Here is a 22,691-nt window from a genome sequence, read left to right on the forward strand (position 1 = left end):
CTCGTCTACAGAAGACTGCATTTCTCTAGCATACTTAAGAAAAGGCCATACCAGAGTAGAAGGGGGAAGATGCACTAAACAGGCAAAGCAACACAGAGAGAGAGCTGGGCTAGTGCCATTTTGAGAATGGAGGTCAAGCTGAAGATCCCCCATCTCCTAAAGTTAGGTGCCTTAGGGCACAATCCTACGCATGTTTAGACAGAAAAAAGTCATACAAGTTCCAGCATTCCCCAGCCAGCCAAGCTGGCTGGCGAATGCTGGGAGTTGTAGGATTTTGACTCCCATTCAGTCAGTTTCCTTCTGCAAGTGTGGAAACCCAACTTTACTATGATTGACTGCAAACGGGGGGGGGGGGGGACAGGAGGCACTGAAATGTGAACAGATACTGAAGCAACATCTCACATGTTTTCCATCTTGAAAGCCAGGAGTATAAAACTACTTACACTCTAAGATGTGCTTCTCACATTTCCCTCCCTAATAAGTCTGAGTTAGCAATAGCAACCCATTTGACAAACTAAGAACCAGCATCATTCAGAGAAGCCAAGAGTCAATCACATGGTACATGTTCCAATTTCCAGAGAAGTAACCATACTAGCCTGTTTCAGGAAGAACAACAGAGAGCCTGGTGGCACCTTCATTTGTTAATCTCTAAGGTGCCACAAGACTCTTTTGTTGTTTTTTTGCATGTTCAGGATTCACATGAACAGAGTCTCTGCACATACACACGCGCACACACCACCACCACCACTCACATTGGGGTGTTGTTGTTTTTTAAGTATATCATTTGCAGTATAACCTGGATGATTGGGTGGTCTACTAGCCCCACAAAAATGCTAATCATCATTATCATCAAAATGTTTCAGATTCCTAAGTCAGCCAGAGACAAAAGTATGTGTACTGCTAAGGGTAGTATGTAGAGAAGCCTCCTGTACAAGTTCCGTGTTTGTTTTAAATCTAGTTCCACAGATGGCAGGGACAGTTAGATGTCTGGCTTGGCTTTATAGCTGCAATCCCTCTTTGGGAAAGGGAGAGGCGGCCATTGATTTTCTGCACATATTAATTCAATTATATTTATGCTAACTGAAAAAATGCCCTTTGCCTGCTAGAAGATGAGCTAGTCAGTTATGATGCTGACAAAAGAAAAACCAGTTAAAACCATTTAAAAACTTGTCAGGATGAAAACCTCCTTGGAATGTATACTTAACCTAAAACCATGAAACTCAAATAAAAGCAGTTTAAGCCTTTCTGAAGTACAATTGCAGATGAACTCAGCCACATTTTAGATACAGATTAAGATCTTTGGGTGTAGCACAGTGATTTTGGTACAGCCTGCCAAGTGTGCGGGGCTGAACTAGGTGATCTTCTGGGTTTCTAGGACCTACAGTTTAAGAACTTTCATATAAACTGCTTCTTTTGTTTTGCTTTGGTACTAGACACCAGGCAGGTCAAAACCTGGGACTCCAATGTTCTCTCACATGAAAAACTAAATCCATACTCTGGAGTCAAGATGCATTGATACATATCAAAAGCAGGGACCTGATAAGAAAAAGGGACTCAGCGAAATTCCTGGCTGCCATACAAATACTCTCTTCTACTGTAGTTTATGAAAAACATGTCCCCTGTAGATTCATAGCTGCAATATTTCAACAATGAGATTACACAACAACCACAATTTTCTATTAAATTATATTTCTTTCAAAATGTTTGCAAGCCTCTTCAAGGAGGAGCATTCAGCAGCCTGGGGCGGGGGTAGGGAGGAGAAAGAAATCTGAAGAATTATTCTGGGACGGAAAAGGAGAAGACAGTGTACAGCTAAGAAAACACAGCAAGTCCGCGCTGTTCCAGCCTCTAAAAAGGCTGTTCCAGCCTCTGAAAAGCCACCACTTAATCCCCAGTACCAAGAACCAACTTACCTGATTCTCGGCGGAGGCTGTGGGCCAACAGGTGGACTCCAAGCACACTGGTTTCATTCTCCCGGACAAAGCTTCTTCAACAAAGTGAGTCTGACCCAGACACAGGGAGTGTGCCACTCATTGTGAGTGAGAGGTAGCATTAGTTTGCAGGAAGGGGGAGGAGGAGCCATGTTAACCTATATACTTAGCACACCTATCCTATTTGGTTTGGGAGCCCTCCCTCCTGCTCTTTTGCCTTTTCTTTTTCTGTTGCCATCACCAAAGAATGTCACACTATGAAACTCCTGTATATTTTACAGGGAGTTGAACACTACACCAGAGTTCTAGTTACCATGTGCCACATGCTTCTTTATCTGGAATATCACTGCACCACAGAATAGAGCGGACGGGTGGAGTTTAAAAGACTCTCTGTGTTTTGGTTGCCACTTTCTTTGCCGGCAGGGCTCCCGAGCCTCTAACAGTAGCATTACAGATGGTAATTCAACAGGGGCATTCCCCACCCCTGCATTTTACGGCTTCATCTGCGGAGTTTCTGATCACACAGTTAAAAAGGCACAAAAACCCTGCCACGAGGAGGGAAAATACAACCCTGCCCCGAAAGCATTCTTGCAAGTTCCTGTGCATCAGAATAGTTCTGTCTCCAGAACAGAAGAGTTTGTACTCAAGTGGGCCTCTTGGAAAGGATGCAAGATCATCCTCAGAACTGGCATGGAATAAAAGCAATTCTGGGGGAGGTCTTACGTGCTTCATGAGTAGCTCATCAAGTACAATGCCACTGTTTAACGCTTACTGACTCAAAGCAACAAAGTCCCTATCTAAGCGCTGGTATGTGCCGTTCAGTCCAAGTTTCATGCATACTGAAAGATCTGACTGCTATGCCAAGATAAGGCTTTTATCTGGGGCCATTTGTATTAGGACAATACTAGAAAGGAGGAACCAGCAATCGGAAACTAATTTTATATAGTCCCTAGCACAACTGATTTTATACAGCAGCAAGCACAAATCTGGGTGGTTTTGGAAAAGCAACTTCAGCTGACTGGGGTAAAAACTCAGCAGGAAGAACAGCCAGCATGACCAGGGCAGTGCCTTCCATTCAGATGAATGCACTGTAGGCAGCTCAGGTTACTTCTCAGTCATCTGAAGGAAAACGTGGATCAAGGTGGGAGGAAGGGAGGGGAAAACCTGTTGTCCCTAATTCTGTGCTGTCTATTTTGCAGGTGCCAGTTTGGCTACAAATAACAGTCTCTACTGAGAGCAGCCATATATTATAAACCACTAATCTCTACCGCAACACATTTGCTGGCAGACTGGATCTGCCAGGCACAGCACCAAATATAGATGCTACAGAGAAAGAGTTCCTGATAGACACATCTAGAGCCCACCATGCTGAAAATAAAGCAGTGGTCATGACACTCTGATGAGGCTGCCCTGTTCAGACCTTGAAATCCACACCCCCATGCATCCCACTCCAGAATTCTAAACACCACATCAAAGAAAAGCCAAGTTCAGCTCTCAAAATTCAACTGAGTATGTGCAAGCCTGCATGTTCTTTTTCTTAAAGTTGTTCCATTGGAATAATTTGGATATTTTTGCAGTGAACGGTATGGAAGTATAGAAAGAATTATGGATGTGACAGTGTAATACGATTGGAAAGACAACAGATACTCATGCAAGGCACAAAGAAGTGGATAACGCATGGCCTGCAGACTGCATGTGGCTGCCCCATAGCTGTCCCCCTGCTGAATTTGCTACCGTGGCAAGGATCATGGCAATTTTACAAGAAAACAAGGCTTGCAGAGAGCACCCGACTCGTGTGCAAGCAGAATCACACTCCCAGAAGCCTCTCTCTTTTCCTTGCAAAATCACCACAATTGATGCCGCTGCTTCAGATCTGGCATCAGTGGTGGCAATTTTGGCAGGGGTTGTTTCTGGGGTGAACCCAGTGGGTTCTGGGGTTGGCGATTCAGTCCCCGCCCCAGACGTTGCTGACCCTACCCTAAATAATAATAAGCATTTGAGGTAAGACAGAAGCTCAGTGGTAGAGCCCATGCTTTGAATGCAAAAGCTGGATGCACCCCTGTATGAAATCCTTGGAAAGCCGCTGATGGGCCGGATGAAGACAATATTGAGCTAAACAGACCAATGATCTAACTTTGTATAAGGCAGCTTCTTATATTCCTGTGTTCCATCTTGGTCTAAGGCTGGCTGGCTACAATCCACAAAGTAGCAATGTACTATACAGCACAGGTAATTACTTGGTGAGGATTATGGAGATAATGCATGCGCTGTTTGGTTTGTAACATCCTGCCAAGTGGTGAGGAGAATTTTACCTCAAATCTGTATCTGGTCCAAAATCTGGGAAAGTAAAAGGAAATGGCAAAAAAAAAAAAAATCTTCCCCTCTTGGCAGCATGTTGCAGGCCATGCAGCTTATCAAGTAGTTACCTATGCGTTTTGAAATGTTCAAAGCATCTAAAGAAGACACATGGGCGGAGCAGGAGCATAGGGTCAGGTTCTGCCCGCCCCTGCCCACAGCCTACATCAGCCTTCCCCAACCTATCACCATCCAGTTGTGTTGGACTATGACTCCCATAATCCCCCAGCCAGCATGGTTGGGGAAGGCTGTCAAGGGCTCCTTGGAGGCATCTCTCAGTCTAATCCAGTAGCCGAGTCCAGACACAGACAAAGGGATTCCTTTCAAAGCTTTATTCTTCTTTTACAACTTAACAACTATACTGTTTGCAACTAGATCTGAGCAGCACAGTACCTATGCCCTAAGTTGGAACAGTTGGTCCCCGTTTGAAAGGGAATTACTGGCAGACCCCTGAACTTAAGGACTAGGGAGAGTCCCTCCCCTTTTCCCTTGGATCCTCTGGGTGCAGCCTTTGTTTGCGCGCCAACCAGGCACTACACCTCCTTTCCGCGCCCTCCATTTGGCGCCGCTCTCTGTGTCTGCGTCGCGCATCCACCAAGTCTGCTGTCTGTGCTCGGTCACTCCCTGGACTGCTTTCTAATCTAGGAATGCTGGTGGGAGGAATCTCCGTCAGCTGTTGGCCCTGGGAAAGAGGAGTGCGCTCCTCTCCCAGGAGCGACTGCTCTTCCTCAGAATCAGAACTACTCTGGGATTCTCTGGGCTCAGTGTCCACCCTGACAAAGGCTGACCTAAATCCATTCACTAGACTTGGTTTCAACCTTTACAAGCCCAAGACCTGCACAGTCGCTTTGCATGTACAAACAAAGCAGAGTTCCCAGCCGTGTCTACAGAGCCAACATTTACCATTATTTAGTTTTACTTTTATTTAAATGCAGTTTATATCCTGCCTTTCCACACAATGGTGCCCAAGGCAGCGGACAACCAGCAAGATAAAATACAACATAAAACAATCCCATAAAATGTAAAACAAGGTAAGAACATATGCATACAGTTGGTATGCATTGTAAGGACTGAGTAGCGAATGTACGTAAGGCATTCTAGGAAAGGATTTTATCACTATATTCCATACAGCTCCTAATACCTGACTTGTCAGCTAAATAAATGCTAATTGTAATGGTGCTCCATAACTGAATCTCCAGCACTTGAATTCTCTGCTAGGCCAAGAGTATATGGATACATTTGCGGGTGAAAAATTTACCCCACTGCTCCTACTCCCCTTCGTGGATTTCCATTTAAAAAATGTATTGTCAGATGTTATCTTCCTACTTTAACTACATCTTCTGTTAAACTGTGAATTATGAATGCATTGTAAGCCATCTGGTTTTTGCACTTTTTCTTATGAGATATGCACATTTAAGCAATAAAATAAGCAAGTGTCTTACTACAAATGCAACATAGCCAGTAGAGTCTAAACTGATCTAGCACAGGATCAAGACAGCTTGGCTTTATCCCTCCTGTGGGAGACAGACTGAAGATTTTTAGTAAAACACAATATAGATATGCCCTACCAGATGAACTGAGAACAGCATTTTCCCCCTAAGAAACAAGGGAACAACTCATCAGTCCTTGCCTGGAAACCAGGTAAGTGGGCTGGGCCTTAACATGATTTAAAGGGGAAAAGCCAGACAAAAGGAAGTTAGATTTAGAGCATGGTTTTGGAGACGACGACAATGGCAAACCCGGGAACAAATCTGGATGTTTAACATTCCTTCCGCTTCAACACAACTCTTCTCCTATTCCACTCTGCAATATCCTGGAAAATAGTTCATTTTCTTTTGGATGTGTAACCTTGAAGTCAGCAACACAGCAGAAAATATATTTTTTTAAATGTTCCTGGGCAGGCATTAAAATCACTGAAAAAATCAGAAACCCTTCCAAGAAGAGTTACTCACTACCACCAACATAGAATTGGCTTCAATATTCTAGTGTCAAACTATACAGCAACACCTAAAATACACATTTAGTACCTATCTTAGCTTCAGCATTTGATGGGAATTGGAAACTGGAATCAAAAAGGGTGGCATGGGATGGAAGGTGAAGGCTCAAAACGAAAAGTATTTGTAGAGCAAGAAATTCCCTCTTCCTCCTCTGTCTATCACTCATCCTCTACTACTGGTCTACTAGTGTTGTCAATGAGCGTGGAGGTTTAATTGATTTTTTTTAATAAACACTTTTGATAAACTAAAAATGTGCTCCCAGCTAATCAGGTAACAGATTTCTTTTAGATGTTGTTAAATGCAATCAACACAAGAGCTTACAAAAAACAAAAGCCTGTTAAGTGGCTTAGCATGATATTAGTAGAGGCATTCTCATTCTACATCACCCCCTCTCACACACACACACACACACACACACACACCCCAACCAGTATTTGCATGTATGTACCTAAGTCTTCTGCCACAAGTCGATACCATCCACACATATCCAGGAACCATAGATCAACACAATTCGGACTACAAGTGTGCCACAACTGCAAAGCAGGAAAATGCTCAATGTGCAGAGCTGATAACTCAAGGAAGTTAGTCAAGCCACACATTATGTACATTATATCATCAAGGAATTAAGCATGTAGAAGACTGTCCAGAAAAGATCTCCCCCTGGGAACATAACAATTAAGCTTGAGAAATGTGAAGATTTTATTATTTGAGAGATAACCATGCAAACAGCCTTCTCCCTCTGTCTTTCAGGGTTCTACCCAGCGGTGTCCTTCTGCCAATGGAATGGACACTTATCAGATCAAATTCTCCCTCCACCCTGCAGCTGCCCCTACACCTCCCCCAAATCTGCTTCAGTGGATTTAGCCCTATACTCCAAATGGTGGGGACAAACGGGGGAATGTTATTACCATTATGTCCTATTTGTAAACTTTCAAGATACATTTTATTTATCACATTATTATAATCTGTAAGGAGTTGACGGTTTCCCCCCGTGAATATTTTATCTTCCTCTCAACAACCCTGTGAGGTGGGTTAGGTTGCAGTACAGTGGCTGGCTCACAGTCACCCAGTATGTTCCATGGTTGAAGATGATTTGAAGTGAAGTCCTAGTCTGACACTCTAACCTAAGTCTGACACTGCACCACACTCGGGCCAGTGTGGTGTAGTGGCGAGAGCGTTGGACTGGGAGCCAGGAGATCTGGGTTCTAGTCCCCACTCAGCCATGGAAGCTCACTGGGTGAGTTTGGGCCAGTCACAGACTCTCAGCCCAACCTACTTCACATGATTGTTGTTGTGAGGATAAAATGGAGAGGAGGAGGATAATGTAAGCTGCCTTGGGTTGCTTGCCAGTGGAAAAAAGGCAGGATATAAATGCAATAAATAAATAAATAAATAACCACTACACCAGCCTACCCCAATCTGGTGCCCTCTACGTATGTTGGACTGCAACTCCCATAATTTCCAGCTGACGTGGCCTTTGGAGTTGCAGTCAACACATCTGAAGGACACCAGGTTTGGGAAGGCTCCACCTTTTTTGACTGACAGCTGTTGGAAACAGGACAATAGACTGGAAGGAGGAGTTTGCCAAGGCTACCAAATGCATTCAAGGCAGAAGAGGTATACCTGTTGTAACACAATAGCTTTTTTACAGAAGACAAACTAATATCCCAAACATATCAACTCCTTTAAAATCCATCTCTTCAATTGATTTAGTCCCCGTTAATTTACCTTCCAGATGTTCCCAACCCCTTTGTTTATTTATTGCTCAATTCATTCAGGGCCTTCCCATATTCAATCTCCTTTCCCTTGATTCCCCCTGTGCATCTGTACAGAAGGTCAAAGGTACCTGCTAGTTGCTCCTATTCTTTCCAGTGCAGGCAAATTGTAAATCACAGCCCCCACCCACAATCAGTTAGACATTCACAGCTAAGAGACCCATGGCACTAAGAACAAACACCTGGGGCACATGCCCTGTGGGCCTATATCTAGAAATGCCCATGGAACACAAATAATTGAGTATTTCTTTAATTGGGTGACAGCCGTACGTTCTACACGGTGGACCTCAAGTCAGGTTGGTAAAAGGGATTTTTTTGTGTTAGTCCACCTTTACAGCCTTCTCTACTGACAAATCCTTTTCCTGTTCAACACTTTTCCCTTAATCTCTCACCCTGGGGGTGTGGGAGAGAGAAACTGGAGTCTGGATTGTTTAAGGCTGATGTCCAGGAAAACCTGAAGCCAACTAGCTGAACATGACATGCACTATGGAGAGTAATTCTGGCTATCTTGTGTGGGATGGAATGGAAAGCTCACCTGACACCCTCCAACCACCTCCCCTCCTGCTCTTCCTAAAGTATGTGTCTATAGCAGGGAGGGTGGAATCGTAGCTGTAATTTATTTAATTTCATCTCTCGGAATTAGCTCCAGGTTTCCGGTGAGCTGAGGCCTCCATTATATTACTGGCCCTTCATCAAGGAGCAAGACTAATACCATGCTGCTAGAAATATTTGATTACCTGAAAGGGAAGGCAAAAATGTTGCCTTGACATAGCAGCTGCCCTGGGTACAATGACAAAAACAAGAAAATCCACAATCCAGAATTGTAGACTCTCCCTTCTCTAAGATTTGTGAATCGACATTCAATTGCTCAACTGAGTTCTTTAATAAAAATGTAACCACGGTTTCAATCCTTACTGACTGAGGAGTAAGTCCCATTGAACACACTAGGAATTGGCTTTGAGTAAACATGTATAGGATTGTGTTGTAAATATAGTGTCTTGCCAGTCAGTAACAACAACAACAGATATCAGTCAATTGTTTTGTTCTTCCAATATTTTTTTTAAAATCCAATTATAGCATTGGGCTTCAGGTTTGTTTTTCAGCAAAACACATTGTTAACCAGAAAGGTGGTGGAGAGTGCCAGTAACTGTAATCTGAAATAGAAAACTATTTCTGTCTCAAAACAAGAGTTATAAATAAAGTTGCAAGATTAAAAGTAAAAAGCATGTATTTGTTGCAATATCTGAAGCAGCCCAAACAAGGGGAAATGAGGCATTGTGTATTGTGGCATTTATTTATTTATTTATTTAGAAAATGTCTTCCTTCTAATTTTCTACCTCCCTCCTCTGATGCATTAAAGATGGCTGCAGCAGGAGGAGATGAAACAGGTCAGGGTGTTTGGTACCAAAGTGAGAGGATAATAAGCAAGGCCCTCCAGAAAAGCCAAGGCAAACGTTTCAAATTATTGTAGGGGTAAAGTAAGAATATGAACTTGAGCACACTCCAGGAGAGAGCGAAGGACAGGAAGGCCTGGCGTGCTATGGTCCATGGGGTCACGAAGAGTCGGACACGACTGAACGACTGAACAACAACAAAGTAAGAATGGTTTGTTCATCAGACCCCCTTGTCTGAAACTCATTTTGACATCTGTCCTGAAGGTACCAGCAGCCACACCCAGGGCAGGGTTATGTTAGCAAGAGCAACCACAGAACTTGGAGAGCCAGTAGACAGAGTGGCCCAGTTCCCACATCACAACAGCCCACAGTCCTGATAACTTCCACTACACACAGGAGCATTTGAACAACCCACAGACCTTCCATCTGTGGTTTGGTCAGCATTATGTACAAACCAGGAACTTTGGCTTGCCTCTCCTCTGACAAGCCAGAGAAAGAAACCATGGGTTTGTTTTAGGGTTGATTCTCTGGCTTGCTGGGTGATAGACAAGCCAGAGTTCCTGGTTCACATGTAATGCTAACCAAACCATAGATGGAAAGCTCATTCACAATTTTTTTTCAAATGTGAATTGTTGCGACATGTGAACCAGGCCAGTGCGTTCAACATGGAGGGAGACCTGAGTTTCGATTCATTATGGCCACAGAGCTCACTGGGTGGCCTTAAATAAGACTCCATCTCTCAGCCTAACTTGTGGGGCTAAAATAAGATAATTCCCACACATGCAGTGCAGATTTTTTTGCTGTAGGGTAAAAATCTCAGCCTCGTCTGTGTATTACCTGTACTGCAAATATGCACAGGTCTAGGAACATGTCCTTTTCTGACCATTTCTGAACAGCAGCACTTTTGCCAACTTCCAAGCACAGGAACACCATGTGCCAATAGGAGGCCTACAAACCACATTACCCGGTTTCTGCATGTTGACATCTATTTTGTTGTTCAGTCGTTCAGTCGTGTCTGACTCTTCGTGACCCCATGGACCATAGCACGCCAGGCCTTCCTGTCCTGCGCTCTCTCCCGGAGTGTACTCAAGTCCATATTCATTGCATCAGTGATGCTATCTAGCCATCTCATCCTCTGCCGTCCCCTTCTCCTTTTGCTTTCAATCTTTCCCAGCATCAGGGCCTTTCTTTCTTTCTGAGTTTCTTTCTGAGTTTTCTCTTCACATTAGGTGGCCAAAATATTTGAGCTTCAGCATCTGTCCTTCCAATGAGCACTCAGGGTTGATTTCCTTTAGGATTGACTGATTTGACTTCCTTGCAGTCCAGGGGACTCGTAAGAGTCTTCTCCAGCACCACAGTTTGAAAGCATCAATTCTTCAGTGCTCAGCCTTCCTTATAGTCCAAGCTCTCACAGCCATACGTTACTACTGGGAAAACCATAGCTTTGATTATACGGACCTTTGTCGGCAAGGTGATCTCTCTGCTTCTTACTATGCTGTCTAGATTTGCCATAGCTTTCCTCCCAAGGAGCAAGCGTCTTTTAATTTCATGGCTACAGTCACCGTCTGCGGTGATCTTGGAGCCCAAGAAAATAAAATCTGTCACTGCTTCCATTTCTTCCCCTTCCATATACCAGGAAGAGATGGGGCCAGATGCCATGATCTTCATTTTTTTAATGTTGAGTTTCAAACCAGCTTTTGCACTCTCCTCTTTCACACTCAACAAGAGGCTCTTTAGATCCTCTTCGCTTTCTGCCATTAGGGTGGTATCGTCTGCATATTGGAGGTTGTTGATAATTCTCCCAGCAATCTTAATTCCAACCTGTAATTCATCCAACCCGGCGTTTCTCATGATGTACTCTGCATATCAGTTAAATAAGCAGGGCAACAATATGCAGCCTTGTCGTATTCCTTTCCCAATTTGCAACCAATCGGTTGTTCCATGTCTGGTTCTTAGTGTTGCTTCTTGACCCTCGTACAGGTTTCTCAAGAGACAGGTAAGGTGGTCTGGTACTCCCATCTCTCTCAGAATTTGCCATAGTTTGTTGTGATCCACACAATCAAAGGCTTTAGCGTAGTCAAGGAAGCAGAAATAGACGTTTTTCTGGAATTCTCTTGCTTTCTCCATGATCCAGCGAAAGTTGGCGATTTGATCTCTAGTTCCTCTGCCTCTTTGAAACCCAGCTTGTACTTCCGGTAGTTCTCGGTTCACATACTGCTGAAGCCTAGCTTGTAGGATTTTGAGCATAACCTTGCTGGCATGTGAAATGAGTGCAATTGTACAGTAGTTTGAACACTCTTTGGTGTTGCCCTTCTTTGGAATTGGAATGTAAACTGACCTTTTCCAGACTTGTGGCCACTGTTGAGTGTTCCAAATTTGTTGGCATATTGAGTGCAGGACTTTAACAGCATCATCTTTTAGGATTTTAAATAGCTCAGCTGGAATACTGTAATCTCCGCTAGCTTTGTTGTTAGTAATGCTTCCTAAGGCCCACTTGACTTCACTCTCGAGGATGTCCGGCTCAAGTTCAGTGACCGCACTATCATGGCTATCAGGGACATTCAGATCCTTTCTGTATAGTTCTTCTGTGTATTCTTTCCACCTCTTCTTAATCTCATCAGCTTCTGTTAGGTCCCTGCCTTCTTTGTCCTTTATCATGCCCGCCTTTGCACAAAACATTCCCTTGAGATCTCCGATTTTCTTGAAGGGATCTCTAGTCTTTCCCATTCTGTTGTTTTCCTCGATTTCTTTGCATTGTTCATTTAAGAAGGCCTTCTTGTCTCTCCTTGCTATGCTTGTCCATTTTAGTTCACTGATTCCCAAGATGTCGATGTTCAATCTTGCCATCTCATGTCTGACCACCTCCAGCTTACCTTGATTCATTGATCTTACCTTCCAGGTTCCTAAACAATATTGTTCTTTACAGCATCGGATTTTCTTTTCACCACCAGACACATCCACAGCTGAGTGTCCTTTCGGCTTTGGCCCAGCCGCTTCACTCTTTCTGGCGCTACTTGGAAATACCCTCTGCTGTTCCCCAGTAGTATATTGGACACCTTCCGACCTGAGGGGCTCATCTTCCGGCGTCATATCTTTTAGCCTTGTGATACATTCCATGGGGTTTTCATGGCAAGAATACTGGAGTGGGTTGCCATTTCCTTCTCCAGTGGACCACATTTTGTCAGAACTCTCTGCCATGACCTGTCTGTCTTGGGTGGCCCTGCACGGCATAGCTTATGGCTTCACTGAGTTACGCAAGCCCTTTGCCACAACAAGGCAGTGATCCATGAGTTGACATCCATACTCTGCAGCTAATGTAACTATGCCAACAGTTCCAGCTGCAGCTGATGTGGTACAAACGTTAGAGCAGCCTTCCCTAGCCAGGTGCCCTCCAGATGTTTTGGACTTCCATCAGCCGCAGCCAGCATGGCCAGTGTTTAGGAATGTTGGGACTTGTGGTCCAAAATCATTTGGAGGGCATCCAGTTGAGGAAAGCTGAGTTACAGCGCCAGGCTAGGACTGGGGTAGAAAGCTCCCATTTCAAATCACCACTCAGCCAGCGCAGCCTGGTGGCTCCAATGTCAGTGAGGTGGTGAATCCGCTCCGGGTTTTGGTCAGAACTCTAAAGGAGCTATTCATGAAGCACCTTGGATAGCTCCTTTAGAGTTCTGACCAAAACCCGGAGTGGATTCACTGCCCCATTGACATCGGAGTCACCAGCCTCCACTGCATTCAGCCATGAAGCTCACTGGGTGGCCTTGGGCCAGTCACCATCTCTTGATCTAACCTACTTCATGATATCAGCAATGCAAGGATAAAAAGTGGAAAGAGCTCCTTGCCTTGAGCTCCTCAGAAGTAGGATATAAATGGTAAAAAGTTTTAAAATTATGTTTGCTCAGACAAGCAGCCAGGCTTTCCAGACATGCCGGCATTAAGACAGGGGTAAGCTCTGCCCTCAACCTATGCCCATAGCTCCAGCATCTTGTCTGCTTCACCCTCTGTCAGCACCCCCCCACCCCCTTCTCCAAGTTATTAACAGAAGAATGAAAATGTAAATCAAACCAGGGAAAAACATAAAGCAGCCCCCAACAGGCACCCCTCCCTTAACCTCTAGGCCATGGCTGTGGACAGGGATTAAACCCTGCACCACATGACCGGAGCACTTGCATTTATATGTCAGCATGTAAAACCCACCCCGCTGAGCCGCCTTTTCTCCGTCTGAGGCTGGGGGCTTCTGCTGAGCGTCTCGCCCAACAGACACACAAAGGGGATTAGCCAAGAGCTTCTCAGCCCTGCAGAGTAATCCCTCAAATTATCCCCTTGTTGGTGTTGCTGTCCTCTTCATAGAAAGGGGGGGCACCCTCTAAAGGCTTTTGAAGAAGCTGAAATTACACTTGAGCCTGGAACAGTCCACCCAGCTGCTTCCAGCCTGAGAGCCACAATGGGACAGTTGTAAACAGAATACTGAGAGATTGGAGGGAAAGGGGAGGGAGACGTGCCAGGAGAAAGAGGACAAACTGACACTGTTAGAGGGGGCAGCGGCCTCCCGCATGTGTCAAAATCCAGCAGGTGGCCCAGCTCCCCTCCCTAAGTTCCTTTCTGTCTCCAGTAACAGAAACAGCAGCCCTGAAAAGAAGCTGACAATATATATCCACCCCTTCGCCATTTAGGGAAGGGGGTCAACATTTCTAGAAGTTGGGTTTCCTATTGTGCAGCAGCGCTCCTGGCATTTTCCTTCCTTCTAAGCTATGCCAAGTTCAGGGCCTTTGTATCTCTCCCCTGCTTCTTCCTAGACAGGGAAGGGATCCAAGTGCCATTCCGGACCAGTTGTTTCCCAGACACCCTGAGCTACTCCTTGCTTAGCTGTGTTTGACCACCAGGTTGTATTCTTGACCGCTTCATGGTTTTAAAGTCACAGACTTGTCAAAAAAGGTAACAGCCAGCATGTCCAGGAGAGATGCCATGTCGGAGGTAGAGTTTAGAAGTTTAACTCACAAATTACCCACAAGATCTGGATGATTATTTATTTGGGGGTTAGGGAAGGAACTAGGGTGCATGTTTGTGTGTTTGAAACGCTGGTAAGTTAGCAACTTCTAAGTTACCCCACCATTTCCAGATCCCAAGATAAGGCTCAAGATGTTCACTGAAGATGGAGGCCTGATGCACAAACAAGCGCTGTTTGCTCAAGGCTCTGTTCACTTCAATAGCGGGCTGGAAGGGAGAAGTACTCTGTCCGTGTACTGTGCCTACTGTCAAAACGTTCAATTTCAAGTTGAGATCATTCCTACTCTCTTTAAAAATCTGGACTCAGTTTCAAGATCAAAGCACTTTAAACAACAATGTTAAGGTTTTATTCCAAGAGGTTACTTGAGAAAGCAGGGAGGGAGAGAGGGGACATTTCCTTTAATCCAACTTTCTGGCAAATGCACAGGTCAGTTGCACATCGGATGCATTGCAGCAGATGACTGACACGCATGGCCTGCGGCAGGGATAGGCAACCTGGCGCCCTCCAGATATTTTGGGCTACAACTCTCATTGTCATTGGCCATGGTGGCTGGAGCTGATGGGAGTTGTAGTCCAAAACATCTGGAGGGTGCCAGGTTGCCTACCTTTAGTCTCCACTGTAGATGGTTGAAACTGAGGAGTCTTTTTTGTTTTTGCCATGTTTTAGTCAGAGTATGAGCCTTGGGCTGTCACACTTACTATTAAGTGTGACAATCCAAGGCTGTTACTATTTATTTACATATTTGTATGAGATTATATAACCTGCCTTTCCCCTAAGGAGGTCAAAGTAGCATACATGGTTTTTCTCCCCGTCCCCATATCCTCACAACAACTCTGAGAGATAGGATCGACAGAACTTGACATCCACAACTTACTACATTTTTATCCTGTCTTTCCTCCAAGGAACTCTGCATAGCATACATGTCCCATTCCCTTATTATCCTCACAACAGTTCTGTGAAGTAAATTAGATGGCTCAAAGTCATCCAGTGAGCTTCATGGCTGAGTGGCCATTTGAACCTGGGTCTCCCAAGTCCTGGTCTGACACTAACCACCTTGCAGGATCCTCATGTGGCTACAAACTGCTTCTGATTTTTGCAATACTTCCCTGCTCTGCATAATACCTTCCTACAAAAAGTTAATTGTGTTTTAATTGCATTTGCTTAATTGCGTTTTAACTGCCTTTGTTTCATTATTCTTTCATTAAGTTTTATTTATGAACGTAAGCCACGTTGAGTGCCATTTTTCTTGGTAGAAAGGCAGGGTACAAATCAAGTAAAGAAATAAATAAATCCCACTTAGTAGCATAGCTGCCTCTCCCATCACACCACTACTCTGCTTCAAACCCCCCACCCACCCTACTTTTGCTCATGAGACACTGCTGCTCTTTGGGGAAACAGACCTGATGTTCTCAAAGAACCAGCAATACAGAAGCAGTTGGAGGAGTAAAACACAATATAATGGGGAAACGGGAGAGAAATAATCTCAGTCTTATACCCCTACATTGCCAAGGAAGCCCAAACAATTGGGGGGGGGGGTGCCTGGCTCTCACTCATTTTGCCTCTTTCAGTCCCAGAACTGGAAGGAAAGCACGTTGACCAATATTCCCTCTGCCAATCTTGTACTAGTACTGAAGCAGCTGATCTACTTTGAATTTGAAAAGTTAACATTACCTTGCTATTTGTATGAGCCCCAGGGTATCTAAAAAGCAGCAAGCATCAGAATTAAGCTGTGGCCACCCATCACTTACATGGGCTGGTTCGCACAACACAACAGCCCATCATGGGTTATTTAACCCACAGTGAAGATAGGGCGCATGCGGGGTGCATGTGGCCACCATTTTACAGGTCCAATACCCACTTGGAGGATGTCCTGCTGTGCAAATCTGGCAACCGTGGGTTATGTGAGGGTTAAACAACCTTCACATAACAGACTATGGGTTATGTGCAAGTTGTTTAACCCCTGCATAATCCACACTTGGCGGGTTCGCACAATGCAGCAACCCCCAAGGGGGTTTGGCTATGCAAAGTGGTGCCCGTGGGTGCTGCGGCTCGTTGTGGGTTAAATAACCCATAACGAGATGCGTCATGTCATGCAAACCAGGTCATACTGTCAACATTTTGGTCTTTAGTCCAGAATACCAAATGGAGGTTTTCCAGTTCTCTACCCCTCCCCTCTCTTTCCCGTTCCTAGGCCCATACTTAGTACAAGGATTGTGGGTAAAAATATGATTTAAAGTCATCAAGGTCACAGATTTTTAAAAAAGGAAAGAGGTCAGCTTTTCCACCACGGCAAGCATTCAGCATTAACTAGAAATTGAAGGACACATGATCTGAAGAGTTCCAGACTCAGCCCCCACCCTCTGGACAGAGCCAGATACTTTGTTAGCTTAGCATCACTCCATGGTGTCAAGAATCTGAAAAATGTAATCGGCTTTAGGAAAGTCAGACTGAAGAGAGCAGCATCAAACTCTTTCCCCCCTCATGACGCTGCGTGCTCACGCTGTCAAAGACAATTATTTACATTTTCCATTTGCTGTCTTCTGCCGACCATCAACACGTAGAGGCCTTTGGGCCAGACGTTCAGTGAGAAACGCCAATAGATGCAAGCAACACTTCAGTCTTAGTCTGGAGTTCTCTGGTGGAAAATCCAGTTAATGATTTTAGAGAAGAAGCAAGTGGGGCCTGCAACAAAATGTTGCAGTGCAGAAGGTTCCTGTTCAGGGTTCCAATCAGTACCCTTCTTTCAGGATACGCCATTCCATTTTCTCCCCTAGTTTTATGTGTCTCTCCCCCCACCCCCACCCTGGCTTCAGTCAGCATTCTATGGCCACTGAATAGGATCAGTCCTCACCCAGCTGGGGGGTTATTTTAGGGGTGGGGGCTTATGGTTTTTCTCCTAAATATGGTTTTTATTTTTGCAAATCTTGAAGCTCCCCCAAGCACGGCAATACCTCCCTTTCATTCCTCAGCAGCCCCATTTTGGCTACAGAGCCACCTAAGTTTGCTATTAATATATATATATATATATATAACTTCTAGGGTGGCCATATGTCCTCTTTTACAGAGGACAGTCCTCTCATAGAATTGCTGCCAGATGACTGTCCTCTATTTTGAAGATGTCCTCTATATGAAGGGCTGTCCAGCCAAGTCCGGCATAAAGATGAAGAACCATCAGAAGGAAGAGCTAGGCCTTGAAGTTGCCCACTGGCAGCACCTGGACAGCAGACTGAGCAAGGCACACAGGTCACCCATCACCATAGTCTTCCACACTATAGTGAGATGTACTGTATTTGCAATGAATATGGACTTGAGCATGCTGCGGGAGAGAGCGCAGGACAGGAAGGCCTGGCGTGCTATGGTCCATGGGGTCACGAAGAGTCGGACACGACTGAACAACTAAACAACAACAACAATTATTTCTAAATGTGCACCTATACATATAAATTGGCATATGCAAATTTTGTGCAAATCTGTGTCTTCTTTTTTAACAAGTGGCCACCCTAGACTCCCCACTTCTGTGTGTGCATGTGTGTGTGTGTGTGTGTGTGTGTATATATATATATATATATATGAGACACAGTCCACGCTCTTGTTGGCAACAGGCCTCATACTGTGCAACTTCTTGTCATTTTTTCAAGCTGGGGTAGTAACACTGAACTTGCCTTGGTCAAAAGGGGAAAAAAGGAGCTTTCAAAGAAAATGCAAATCTAACAGATACTATACGTAAAGACTACAGGAAATTAGGCAATTTTAATGGTAAGTGAACTTAAGTGACCTTCTCAGCAACTCTTTTCAATAGGGTTTTTTTAGTATTTCATGCTGGGTAAGCAAGGGAAAGGAGAGGAGAAGAGGAAGGAGAAGCATTCCAACGGCAATCATTAGAAAAAGGAACTGAAATGTGAACTTTCCTAAAACAGAAATCTAATACTGTGCATTTTAGCAGAGTTTATGTTCCTTAGGATTATAAAATGCTAATAGAGCATTTGAATATGCAAGTCACTCATTCAGAAAGTGTCCCACAAGATTAGTTTGCTTAGTCACTTCACACAAGGTTTAAATTTCCAACATGAATACTACTGCTATGCAGGTAAGTGTGTATACTTTCAGTCTTGAATACAGACTGACCGTAGGTAAGTATCACAGAATGCACATTACTACTTAGGCTTCCTAGAATCTCACCACATATGTACACAATAATGGGTGTCACATGATAATGTCATGGAGGATAAGGCTATCAAAAACTATCAATGGCTACTAGTCACACTGGCCATATATCACCTCCAGATTCAGAAGTAGTATGCCTCTGTATATCAGATCCAGGAGAACTTGAGTGGCACAGTGCTGTTGCACTCATATCCTACTTGTGGGCTTCTCCCAGGCAGCTGGTTGGCCACTGTGTGAACAGAATGTGGGACTACGTAGGCCTTTGGTCTGATCCAGCTGGGCTCCTCTTAAGCTGGTATGCACAATTATATGTGGTCACAATCTCCTAAGAAATACTTCTTGAAACCATTTTCTACAGCACTAACACTATAACAAAAACATCAACATTCTAGAATTATGCTACAATTATTCCGCTTTATCTATGTGCACATTTATGATCTGTCCATACTAGTGGGTATGACTGTTGGCCCTGTGAGTGGGGCCATTTGGAGTTCAGCACACATTCATTATAACCTTTGTTGTGGGAGCCATTTTATGTCCCTGTTTTAATTTTTAAACACCACATTATGCTATGATGTTATAATGCTATTATCACTCCTTCATTAAATAAAAAAGGAGGTACAGTGCTGTAACGCTGTAATTTTAAAACATGTTTTTAAGGGTGCAATTCTACACATGTTTAAACAGACAAAAGTCCTACAAAAGTCCTACAACAGCATGCCCCCACTAGTCATGCTGGCTGAGGAATGCTGGGAGTTGTAGGACTCTTTTTCTGTCTAACCATGCAAAGGGTTACACCCCAAGTCATTTTGTGGCTACTGCCATTTTGGTAGTAACTAGAAAGAGGAGATTGATTTATGGGGTGGGGATGGAATTAACATCATAGAATTATGATGCTATCGCGCTATGTCTCCCTTTCTAGCCAAAAAATGGTTTTAGCAATAATTAAAAGATAGATTTTTAAAAGGTTATAATAAATTATGCTGAATTCCAAATGGCTCCACCCACAGCAGCTATGTGAGGCCCACTAGTGTGGACAGAACATAGGGTGGCCATATGTCGTCTTTTAGAGGGGCCCATCCCCTATTTGAAGGGCTGCCAGAGGACTGCCCTCTTTTTGAAGCCATCCTGCTTTGAAGGCCCAATTCTGGTTTAAAGAACCATAAGACTTGTTGCACATCCACAGTAAGAACCTGGACAGTAGGCTGTACAGGCAGGCAGGCGTACAGATCCCCGATGCACAGATCCCCTGGTTACAGTCCAGTGAGATGTGCTGTACTTCTGTTTAAATTATATTATTTCTAAATTTGCATCTATACATATAAATTAGCATATGCAAATGTTATGCAACTCAGTATCCTCTTTTGGGGTCATTGTGGTCTAGTTCATGCTGGCAATTCTGTGAACCAATACAATTTGCTTCGGCTATTGGGTGGTATAGAAATGAAATAAATAAATAAATAAAAATTTGAAATTATCAGAAGGCTGATAAGAGAATAGTGTCTTCAGGACTAATCACAAGCAGCCCTCTGGTCAATTTAGTACTAGCATTAACTGGACAAAATGGAGTCTAACTGAAAAGCTCTGAATAGGAAGGCAGGGTTTGATGCCAGCGCAGAATCCTTATCTGGCATACAATACCAGCAGGGTGGTGATAAGGGAAAACCACACTATCCAAAGTCTCAGCCATAAGAAGCTTTGAAGAGATTATGACAGACAGCTCCAAGTTTTATTACTTGTTTCTGATTGAAGTTAAGAGCATGACCTTGTGCTCTTCTTTGGAGGATACACTTTGAATCCCAGACACACAACACTAATGGGCCCTTTTGTAATCACATGGTAGCTAATGCATTTTTTCCCTCCATGGCAATTTTCTGGTCTGCAATTCTAGCTATTTATATCCCTACCAGAGACGTTTAACGCCATCATCTCTCTATGCACTCTTTGACCATTGCCAGCAGGTTCCCTCTTTGCAGCCTTCAAAAAGAACATATGGCTCGGAAACTGAGAGCCTTTGCAAACGAAGGAGACAAGTATTTGGACTCATTTCAGTTAAACAGTGCTAAACAGAAGCATGACAGAAGCAGGTGAACTGGGCAGAGGCAAAAATGGTCTCTGTAATGGGACTGAAAATTACATAGATTCAGGAAGGGCTACCTTGCTGCACTCCCACGAGCGGGCTAAATGCCACTTCTGCCTTAATGAATTCCATCCTTGTCAGAGCCAGGTTGTTGATGTCTGCAAACCACATCAAACAAATTAACACTGCCAACTTAAGAGGAAAGTTGTTTCCCTGCTTATTAACTTTTTTTTTTTTTAGAGGTGGAATTGTAGATGGGATTTTTACATTTATTGTCAATAGGAACTATTACCTAGCATGCACAAGTCAATTATTTCTACCTACAAATGGGACTGAACATTAAAATTGGGGAGTTAATGTGATCTTTACAGCATTTTCAGCTCTCCACAAAGCCAGCCATAAAGCTAAGAATGGCTAGGTCAGCCTTCCCAAACCTGGTGCCCTCAAGATGTGTTTGACTGCAACTCCCATCATTCCCAGCCAGCACAGCACAGGTTGGGGGAAGCTGGGGTAGGTGTTGCCTTGATCATTCCTGTCATCTGCCACACACTTTAGGACTTTGGCAAATCTTTCTTGGTTCCAGCTACCTCCTTTTACAAATGGCTTCATAGTGCAGCTGGGATGGTAACTGATTTAATGGCCTCCAAATGATCAGATCCCATTATGAGGAGGGTCTACAAGGATCTCAAAAGAAAGTCAGGTTCAACAGTAGAATATTGGCTCAGGTCTCTCACTGCGTTGATCTTATCTGCTTTACTCCAACACGAACAGTCCAGTGTTAGTATACAGCATGGCTAACACGAACAAACAAGATGGGTTATAAACATGAATGCTCTCACTTACTGGTGCATTGCATGGACAGGGTGGCCACTGAGAGAAATCTTTCAGACCCTGGAAACTGCAGGATGCACTCTCTCCACCCAATAGCCCTTTATGTTTAATTTGTTCAGATGTTTGCCCACCTCTGGCTGTGTTTACCAGATCAAAGTTCATGGAAAACACAGGTGAAGCAGAAAGGTAACTGAGTAACCCAATTGCAACAGCTTTCTGGCACCTTCAGGATAGGTTTGCCTTTATGACTGAACTTTTATTATTTATAAGCACATCATGTTTTACTACTGAAGTTTGTTTTGCATGCAACTACTCTTTTGATTCTACAACACAGGCATCAAGTCAGGCACTGGTAAGGTTAGAGGGGCAGTGTCAACGGCTGCTGCAAAAAGTCTGGGATTCCTTTCCTATGGATATCCACCAACACCCAAGTTTGATCTCAGACTGACCAGGATTAAATATTGGGTACTCATAAATGACGCACAGAACTGAATTTGAAGAGGTGGGTTATGTCAGGGTTCCCCTCCCACGCCATTTCATTTGGAGATAAAATAATTGACTGTGAATCATAATCACGGGTTGTTTCATAGTTGCATATTTGTCTCTTGAAAACTGCAGTGTCAAGCAATAGGTGGCCATGTGTCCTCTTTTTACAGAGGACAGTCCTCTATTTGAAGGGCTGCCAGATTACTGTTCTGTATCTTGAAAATGTCCTCCATTTGAAGGAGTGTTCAGTCAAAGTCCAGTTTAAAGTTAATTATTAAAGATAATTATTATAATTATTTCTAAATGCATCTATACATATAAATTATCACAAGCAAATGTTATGCAAATTGGCATCCTCTTGCTTATGTGATGCATTTTCTCTTTTTTGGTGATTCACAAGTGGCCACCCGAAATAGTTTGCACGGGTGAATGAGAAATAATTTTGATTACTTTAGGTTAATGGGGTTTCAGCTTTAACCACACTGTTCCTTGGCTGATGAAATACAGAATGAAGTGGTGTTGACAAACTTGCTTGCACAACACATTGAGTGCATTGAGCAGGGGGTTGGACTCGATGGCCTTGTAGGCCCCTTCCAACCCTACTATCAAAGCACCCAGTTACATAACATTCTACTTGGCAGCCCTAGAGAGGAGGCAAGACTGAGGGTGGGAC

General features: G+C 43.9%; 1 protein-coding gene across 3 annotated transcripts in view; it reads right to left on the reverse strand.

Moving 5' to 3' along the window:
• Positions 1-22,691, reverse strand: part of SLC45A3 (solute carrier family 45 member 3) — a 61,026-nt gene that overhangs the window by 22,091 nt on the left and 16,244 nt on the right. For 2 of the 3 annotated variants that reach the window (XR_014790653.1, XM_084853287.1), the window contains exon 1: positions 1,914-2,028. The exons of the other annotated variant lie outside the window; for it this stretch is intronic. The gene's annotated coding sequence lies outside the window, so the exon portion shown is untranslated. Of the gene's footprint in view, positions 1-1,913; positions 2,029-22,691 lie in introns of those variants that run through there. 3 annotated transcript variants of the gene reach the window in all.

The sequence above is a fragment of the Heloderma suspectum genome, chromosome 4 (assembly GCF_057233095.1).
Source record: "Heloderma suspectum isolate Gila_16-S chromosome 4, 16-S_ref, whole genome shotgun sequence".
Taxonomy (NCBI): domain Eukaryota; kingdom Metazoa; phylum Chordata; class Lepidosauria; order Squamata; family Helodermatidae; genus Heloderma; species Heloderma suspectum.